Raw genomic sequence first — 8,389 nt, forward strand, 5'->3', positions numbered from 1 at the left:
TACAAATAGAAGCAAATAACTGAAGCTATGTCCAACAGATTAGTGAGTTATTGCAACAGATTGCCTACTTGTTGCAAAAAGTGTAGAACTTGTTGCAACAACTACAAATCTGTTGGTTATCTTCTACAAACAGAACCAGATAAATACCAGGACAAGAACAAAAAACTATATGTTGGATATATTTTCCTAAACCCTAAACCATACCAGGACAACAATAGACAAAACCATCTATTTTATTACAAACACACAACAACAACCTGAATTTTATCCAAACTTTTCCTAAACCCAAAAAAAAAAAAAATTCAAACCTTCCTTTCAAGATTTTTTTTTGGAGTGGGTGGGGTGTGCAAAAAACCAAAAATAAAAACTTTTCAAAACCTTTTTTTTTTAAATAATTTTTTTTTGGGTGGGTGGGGAAAGTAAGAAAAAAAAAATCAATAACTTTTTTTTATAAAAAAATTATTTTTTTGGGTTTTGGGGGGGGGGGGGGGGAGGGGGTTGGTGGTGGTGCAAAAAAATAAAAACAAAAACTTTGCAAAACTTCTTTTTTTGGGAGGGTGGTGGGTGCAAAAAAACAAAAAGAAAAAGTTTTCTAAATTTTTTTTAAAAAATATTTTTTTGGGGGGGGGGGGGGGGAGGGGGTGAGGGGTGGGAGGAGGCGGAGTGGGGGTTGTTAAAAAAAAACTTAAGAAAAATTAGGGGGCGGGGGGTGAAAAAATAAATAAAGAAAATCAAAACGTTTTTTTAAAAAATCATTTTTGCGGGGGGGGGGGGGGGGGGGAGCTGGTGAAAAAGCAAATAAAAAATTTAAAACTTTTTTTTAAAAAACAAATTGGGGTTGGGGGGGGGGGGGGGGCGGAGGAGGGGTGGGAGTAGGGGGCTGGTGAAAAAGCAAATAAAAAAATTATTATTTTTTTACAAAAAAATTGGTGTTGGGGGTGGGAGTGGGGGCGGAGGAGGGGTGGGAGCAGGGGGGGCGGGTGAAAAAGAATTTTTTTTTTTTTAAAATATTGGTGTGGGGGGGGGGGGGGAGGGGGTGGAGGTGGGGGCTGGTGAAAATGGAAATAAAAAAAATTGGTGTTGGGGGAAGGGGATGCGGAGGCGAGATGGGAGGGGGCTGATGATAAAGCAAATAAAAAAATTTAAAACTTTGTTTTTAAAAAATATTGTGGTTTAGGGGGAGGGGGGAGTGGTGGGGGTAGCAGAAAGGGGGCTAGTGAGTTTTTTAGGATTAAGTTGGGGTCTTTTTATATTTTGTAAAAGATTAAGAAATTTTAAAAATTATAATTTAATCTCATTTAACTTAATCATATTTTTAAAATAAGTTTGAATTTGGTTGGTTAAACTTGTCACCATTTCTAATTAGTAGACTTATTTGTCATAAGTTAAATCTTCGTTCTTTCTCCCTCATCAACGAAATTAGACCCAACTATCGAAACCCTGACCCCTTTCCCATTTTTTGTCCATTTTTTCAAACCGATCTGTGTCAAAGTCTTCTTCCCTATCTCTAGCCATGTCAGAGGTTCTGTTCACCTCTCCCATCCACGCTCCCTTCATCTTTTCTCACACGAATTCAGCGTCAAAAGTCTTCAAATCAATAGAAAACATGACGAATCCCAGAGGATCCGTGGATTTGATGGGCGATATCAGATTTTTCAACCAAAATCATCAATTCTTGTACTTGTTGGTTTTTCCATTTTCTTTTCAACCGAACCCTCACCCCCTCCTTGGATGATTTTCAAATTTAAAATACCCTCTTGTTTTAGTATAAATACATGGTCTTGGTGACCATCGATATAGAGATTGATCGCCCCAAAAATCTGAAAACAATTACTGATTTTGTTCTCTGATTTCTCAACTTGTTTTTCTCATCTTTATTAACTCTCATGCCTTGCTTCTATTCGAATACTAAAATTCGAGTGTTGCGGTGAAAGTAAGGATTCGTCATCGACTTAGCCTCAGTCGCTGTACGCTACAAAGGTAACACTCTTTAATATTAACTCTTTTGATTCTATTAAGGTCCTGGTAATTTGATTAATTTGTACGCGCCTATGTGATTTCAATGTGTTCTTCCAGTACCTTTTTCAGTTTATAAAAATCTTTTTTTTTCCTCTTTGCATTCTAGTTGCCTTGAATGTAGATAAATTTCTCAAGGTATTAGTTTAATGTGATTTTTAAAGTTGATCTGAAGTATGGTTATTATTTGTATAAAGATCGAATCATGAATGTCGGGTTGTGCTTGTTAGTTGCTATAAATTTTGAAATCATTTGTTCAAACTTAGTGCCTAATATATAGTTATTTCCTTTTAAAACAAGAAAAGAAGAAGAAGGTAAAGTATGAATATTCCTGGAGTTTTGAATCTGCTTCGTGTTAATGTGATTGGTTCTGTTTTTTGTTTGAAAGGTTTAGTTTGAATTCAATTGCTGTGATTGTCATGTTAAAAGAAATTTCCACTGTGTGAAAGCTTTAGAATGCATAATGAATCTGAAGCTGAAGTTTTTAAGGGCTTAAATCTGTTTCCTACGCCATTGGTATGATTAAAAAAAATAACTTTGTTTAATAAGGTATGTTGAAACTGTTAGTCCTTAAAATCTAGGGGTGAAGTATTGAACAAGACATTTCCCCTTCCCCATTTCTAAAACAAGGTCTTTGTCGAGTTTTAGTTCAAGTTAATTCATGTGTTTTAAAACAATGAGTGTACCTGCTCCTGTCCCTTTCATTTATTTTTCTGCTCGTTTTTGGATGCTAAATAACTAACTAGTGTTGATATGTGAGAATATTAGTTCGCTTTCAGTTTTCTTCCATGATGGGAACATATTCCTTCCCCCACTGGTTGTGTCATTTCTTTTATTGTTTTTTTCCCTTCAATTTCTCTAACCTAAACGCGAGTGTGTTTAAACACGAGTGTTAAGTTGTGGTTGTTTCTTCGCTGAAAATTTTAAGTCATTTTGATTTCAATAGCAAGTTGTGCTTACTTCCAGATTTTACATTTAAAGAAGTGCAGACGGATTCTTTAATTTTACCTGAAAGTGAGTATTGACTAATTGTTTCTGTGTCGATTAAGAAACTGTTTGCTGCTCTATCCCCTTGATCTCCATTAGCAGAAGTGTTTTGAGTATGATTCAAAGTGGTTCATAATAACCTTAGCTAATCAATTTCGAGTTTAAGCTTCAATACTTAGACTAAAGTTTTGATCTTGAGATTTTGCTCAAGTGAAATAAGTTGATGCAACCTCCTCTGATTAAGCTTAGGACTTTCACATTTGCATAATGAATTAGTAATGTTGGCTATTGTGATTTATAACTGGTCATAACCAGACAAGTTTGATCTTGGAGTTTGAGTGAACATATGCATTTCGTTTACAGAGAAATGAGTTAAACTTTGAGAATCTAAGCTCATGTTTCATGGTCGACATATTATAATATTGATTATTTTGTTGGTTTAAAAAACTGCCTTGTTATAGAGATAAGTTTCCAAAATGTTGTTTGCGATTTCTTCCTCGTCTTTTTTTCTGTTCTTATTCTTTCAGTTCTGTATGTTTCTAATCTCTTGTAGAGTAATTTAGTTCTATTTGTTTAAGCTGGATTAGTTGTCTTTCCTAAACCTTATATATATGAAGGATAAAATTAATACTCCTTTACTTGTTCCAACCAACTTTTCTTTAAAATTCGAAAAGAAAATTTGTTATGAATCCTCTTCCTGTTTTTTTCATGTCTTGATGAGTTTGAATAAGATGACGATCCCGTATTAAGATTTTCCCTGTTTATAAATTACCCTTAGGTCCAACTGTTACCCGTTCTTCAAAAAAAAAAAAAGATATTATCTTTAGGTCCAAACATAGATGTTTAAAATCCTATATAGTTACAATCTCGTCTCTCGTGTTCCCTCCAAATCCTCTAGTAATCAAACAACATTTTTAGTTAATTTAGTTTTAGCCAGTTCTGTTACTTTAAAGAAGTGACTAAGATAAAACCAAGTTCTTGAGTAGAATCAATGAAGTGAAATTGCAGGGGTGTCCATCTTTGTTATTAACTGGAATGATTTTCGTTCAAATCTTTTGATGAAAAGCCTGTTTGTTAAGTGTCTGTCAAACTTGCAGAGGCCTGCATCTAAGGAAACTTTGTTGTCAAAATTGGTCATATTGGTAAAGATTAGTTGTTTGTGTGTTCTAACAATTAAGGCATGGCTGTATTTCAGTTCCACTCAAGGAAAATTCATCTCTTCCTTCACCTCCTCCCGTTCTTTGTTTTTCTTTTAGCAAATTGGTTAATAATTGGAGCCTTACTCGATTATGATTGTCTGTTTTACTTAAGACTCCTTTTTTTACATGAAATTTACTTTACGAAATCTGAACTTTTAAAAAACTGATCTGATTGAGTTTAATAATTTCAAAGCGGCACTAGTTAAAATAAGTAATTCTTCCAATGGTGTTAAAGTAGTTTCCACTTTACAGAACCTTGTTATTTATTAATCTCAAAGTTTTATAGTATGTGTTGTTCTCAAGTCAGTTTCTTTTTCTTATATTGTTTTAAAATCAGATTCCCTTTTACTTCAGTGCATAATTGTGAGATGAAGTTGGTATTAACGCTTTATTTTTACACACTTGCTAATTCATTCTTTCCTTATTTCTTTGTATGTATATGACATTCGCTCGAGTCTATCGGACTCCACCTTTCACAAATTCTGTGTCAGGCTTACAGCCCCACATAAAATCCCGTATTTTTCTTCAGATCCGGACAACAGAAAATACTGTTACACCTCGGAATTTCGGGTTATTGTGCGGTGAATAGACTAACGCAAGTTAAGGTGTATATGATGTCCCTACAAGTAAAAAGGGATACTTAATGATTCTAATTAAGATTCCAAAGACATTTGAGGCAAGGGAAGAAAGCTCATTGGAGAAAGTTAACGTAGATAGTGTCTTACCCCGTACACAAATGTATCAGCAGGTATTCCTGGTAATTTACAGGATTATGAGTTGAACGGATTGAATCGACGCAATCTGAACTGAATCAGGAAATTCTGCAGACATCAGTCAATGTCGACGGGCCGTTGACATGTAGACGGACCGTCGCCGCGCACCGTCCATATGTTTCTGCAATTAGAGATCTGCAGGCGTAAGTCAACGGAGCAAGTCGATGGACCGTCGACCCGCTCGTCGAACCGCCTGGAACTTTCCAGTTCCAGTTATAAATAGACGACCCTTGCTCTTATTTTTCAGTTTCCACTTTCTCTGCAAGTCTTAAAGACTCTAGAATATTCTCCACACCATACTAACATAAATCCAAGGGGAATCAAGGACTAATTACGAAGAATCAAGAGAATCAAGTGAAAAAGAGGCTCACTAGGGTTGATAGAAGTCAAGAATTCTATTGGTATTGAAGTTAGGGCTTCTCTGAACTAAAGTATATTCATCCAAAGTTCATCCTTACATGATAAAAGGTGAGTTTTACATCTATTTCACGTTATTAAAAGTATTGAGTGGTTGAAAGACTTGGATTAGAGAAGAAAGTGGAATATGAGCTCAAATATCGAAATAATGGTATTTTGAGTAGTAAGTTAATTTGAGTCATGATTCTTAGTATGAGATGAATATAATCTTGTTATGAATGATGCTAATGTTGTTGAGGAAGTATTATGTGAAGGATGAGTATGATGTTGTGTTGTAGCTATGGTTGTGGATGATTTTGAAAGGGAGTTGTGAGGATTGAATAATTTTTAACTTGAAGAAGTTTATTGATTATGATTTTATGGGTGCTATTATTGATGTTTGGGAGTTGTTTATTAGGCGGAGGAAGTTGTTGAAACAAAGGAAATGTTGCCCAATTGTTGTTAGCTTTTAGTCGCCTTAGCTTAGTCTTAAGCATGTTTCTAATGATCTAACGTAATACAAATTCTCTTGAATGTAGAGTTGTGAGCTTGGAAGGAGAACGCTTAGTCGTTAAGGAGACGTAAAGGTATGTAAGGCTAGTCCTTTTCTTTCGTTAAGGCATGACTCTTATATTACTACCTTCCATATATTCCATGACCTTCTTACATCCCGAAAGTTGAAAGTTCATGATTCTGAAGAGGTTCTTATGAGATAGAAACGAGATATGTTCCATGAAAATAACTATTAATTGATGTGATTTTTTGAGTTAACAAAGAACCAATCGACCAGGATCTTATTCTTGAAGCGATTGATGGGCAGAATTCAAGAAATGGACGTAAATCGGTCTATAGTTCTCGGAATTATGTGTTTTCAAGACGAGGAGAAAGATGACGATTTGAACTATAAAAATAACTATTGAATGGTTTAAATCAAGTAAGTATTGAAGGCGGAATGATGGAAAGAAAATTAGGGTTCTGGATATGAACTAGAACGAATTTTAATCAAGAAACGCGTTCTTGAATGATCAAGAACAAATAAAGTTCCTAAGTCACCACTTGAAATCAACTTACGTGATAAAGAAACACCACACGCTATTAAAAACAAGATAAAGACTATCACCACCTTGCTTGGAACCAAAAACAAGGATAAAGAAGACCAAATAGAGAAAATAACTCTATTGCAAACTAGGGTTTATGCTCAAAAACGTGAATCCTGTTTAACAAAGAATAAGAACCCTTTATATAGGCCTAGGGTCTCTTCTTTGATGACTACAAATCCTTATTCTACTCTAGAAAGGAAATAGCTAAAACAAGGAAAGTAAAATCCCTATTCTACAAGGAAAGGGGAAAGTAAAACCTACTAGAGCAAGGAAAACAACTAATCCTAATTTAAGAAGGAAATAATTTTAACTTGGCTTCTTAGGCTTGAAATCATCCTTGGGCTTCTTGAATTTGAAGACAAGTCCACATACCAATTCTTGGGTTCACAAGAGCTTGTTGTTGACACCCTAAATAACAAAAGCCCAATATAGCTTCTTGATTTTCATCATATTAGTTCCTTCAAGGAGAGACATAGCGATGATAATTATTCCATAATGTAATCGGAGGTTTCCGACCTTATGTCACTCCGATAGAGTTGTAGCTTTCACTTGGACTCTCATGCATGCTATGTATAGTATATGATGTACATGGATATATGAGTATGTATACATGGGATATGGGAAAAAGGATGAGGCATTATATACGCATAGCCACCTGATCAGTTGGCATATTATAATATCGTCCCAGACGCGGGATGCCCGGACACCGGATATATGGATAAATGGATTGGGCTGTTCGTTCTGTGGTAATATATAAATGTATAAGGAGTATATTGATAAATGGATCGGGCTGCACGTTTCGCAGCAATATATGATACATGATATGATGGATCGGATTGTACGTTCCTCATTATTAATGATGATATATATATATATATATATATATATATATATATATATATATATATATATATATATATATATATATATATATATATATATATATATATATATATATATATATGAATGTAAGTATGAAAGATGTTAAAGAAAGTTCACATGCATGATATTCGCCTTCAGAGGCTAGCAGTACAGGTTATGTCCTTATCTCATGTTTCCTTACTTCTTTATAATGTTATTATTTATGTCTTACATACTCAGTACATTGTTCATACTGACGTTTTATCTTTTGTGGACCGTTCATGCCCGCAGGTAGACAGGGAGACGGCACAGATGCTTAGGAGCTTTATCAACAGCTATATTGGAGCACTTCACTACTCCGGAGTTGCCGCTTATTGATATATTCTTGTGTACATATTGGGGCATGGTGAGGTTCTGTCCCGTCCTTATGGTTTCAGTACTTCAGTTAGAGGCTCGTAGATACTCATGTGTGGGTAGTAGATGTTATGTGGCCTCTCCAGTGTATATTTTGCATATCATTTTGTAGCCTCGTGGGCATAAGGCTCAATCCATTCTCTGACTCTTTTATTTTATGCTTTGTATATGTTTTTTTTTTTTTTTTTGCACTAACAATTTTAAAAGCTTAGATGATTTTCCCCGTAGAGATTATGAATATTGAGTTGTTACATTGTGCCTTTTTCTAAAATCAGCTTTCAAATGTCAAATGAGTTACGCTTTTTTAATATATAAAAATATGTTGATGACCCTTTTTTATAATACTAAATGCTCGACACATTTCAGTTGCAAGTCCAAAATGACAATTTCGTTTTCATTAAAACAGACTTAGTTTTAATAAAAATCCAAAGAAGAAAGAGTAGTAATTTTCAAATTTTAGTTGAATGATTTTTCTATGATTTTTAAGCCATTAAAAAAAAGGTTTAAAGTAATTTGTATTTTGTCTAATCCTGTAGTTGAATTCAATTTAAAATCGTAATGTGGAAAAATATGTTTAAACATTGAAACTTGAAATATTTGAATATTTGAATTATTTCACAAAGTGTAAATATTACAAATAGTT

General features: G+C 34.3%; 1 long non-coding RNA gene across 1 annotated transcript; it reads left to right on the forward strand.

Annotated features, from left to right (window-relative positions):
- The first annotated feature begins 1,366 nt into the window (after positions 1-1,366).
- On the forward strand, positions 1,367-8,036 carry LOC132606173 (uncharacterized). The gene is made up of 2 exons (XR_009569627.1): positions 1,367-1,980; positions 7,624-8,036. It is a non-coding gene; the product is annotated as an uncharacterized LOC132606173 (long non-coding RNA).
- The last annotated feature ends 353 nt before the right edge of the window (positions 8,037-8,389 follow it).

Source organism: Lycium barbarum, chromosome 8 (genome assembly GCF_019175385.1).
Source record: "Lycium barbarum isolate Lr01 chromosome 8, ASM1917538v2, whole genome shotgun sequence".
In the NCBI taxonomy this organism is placed as follows: Eukaryota; Viridiplantae; Streptophyta; class Magnoliopsida; order Solanales; family Solanaceae; genus Lycium; species Lycium barbarum.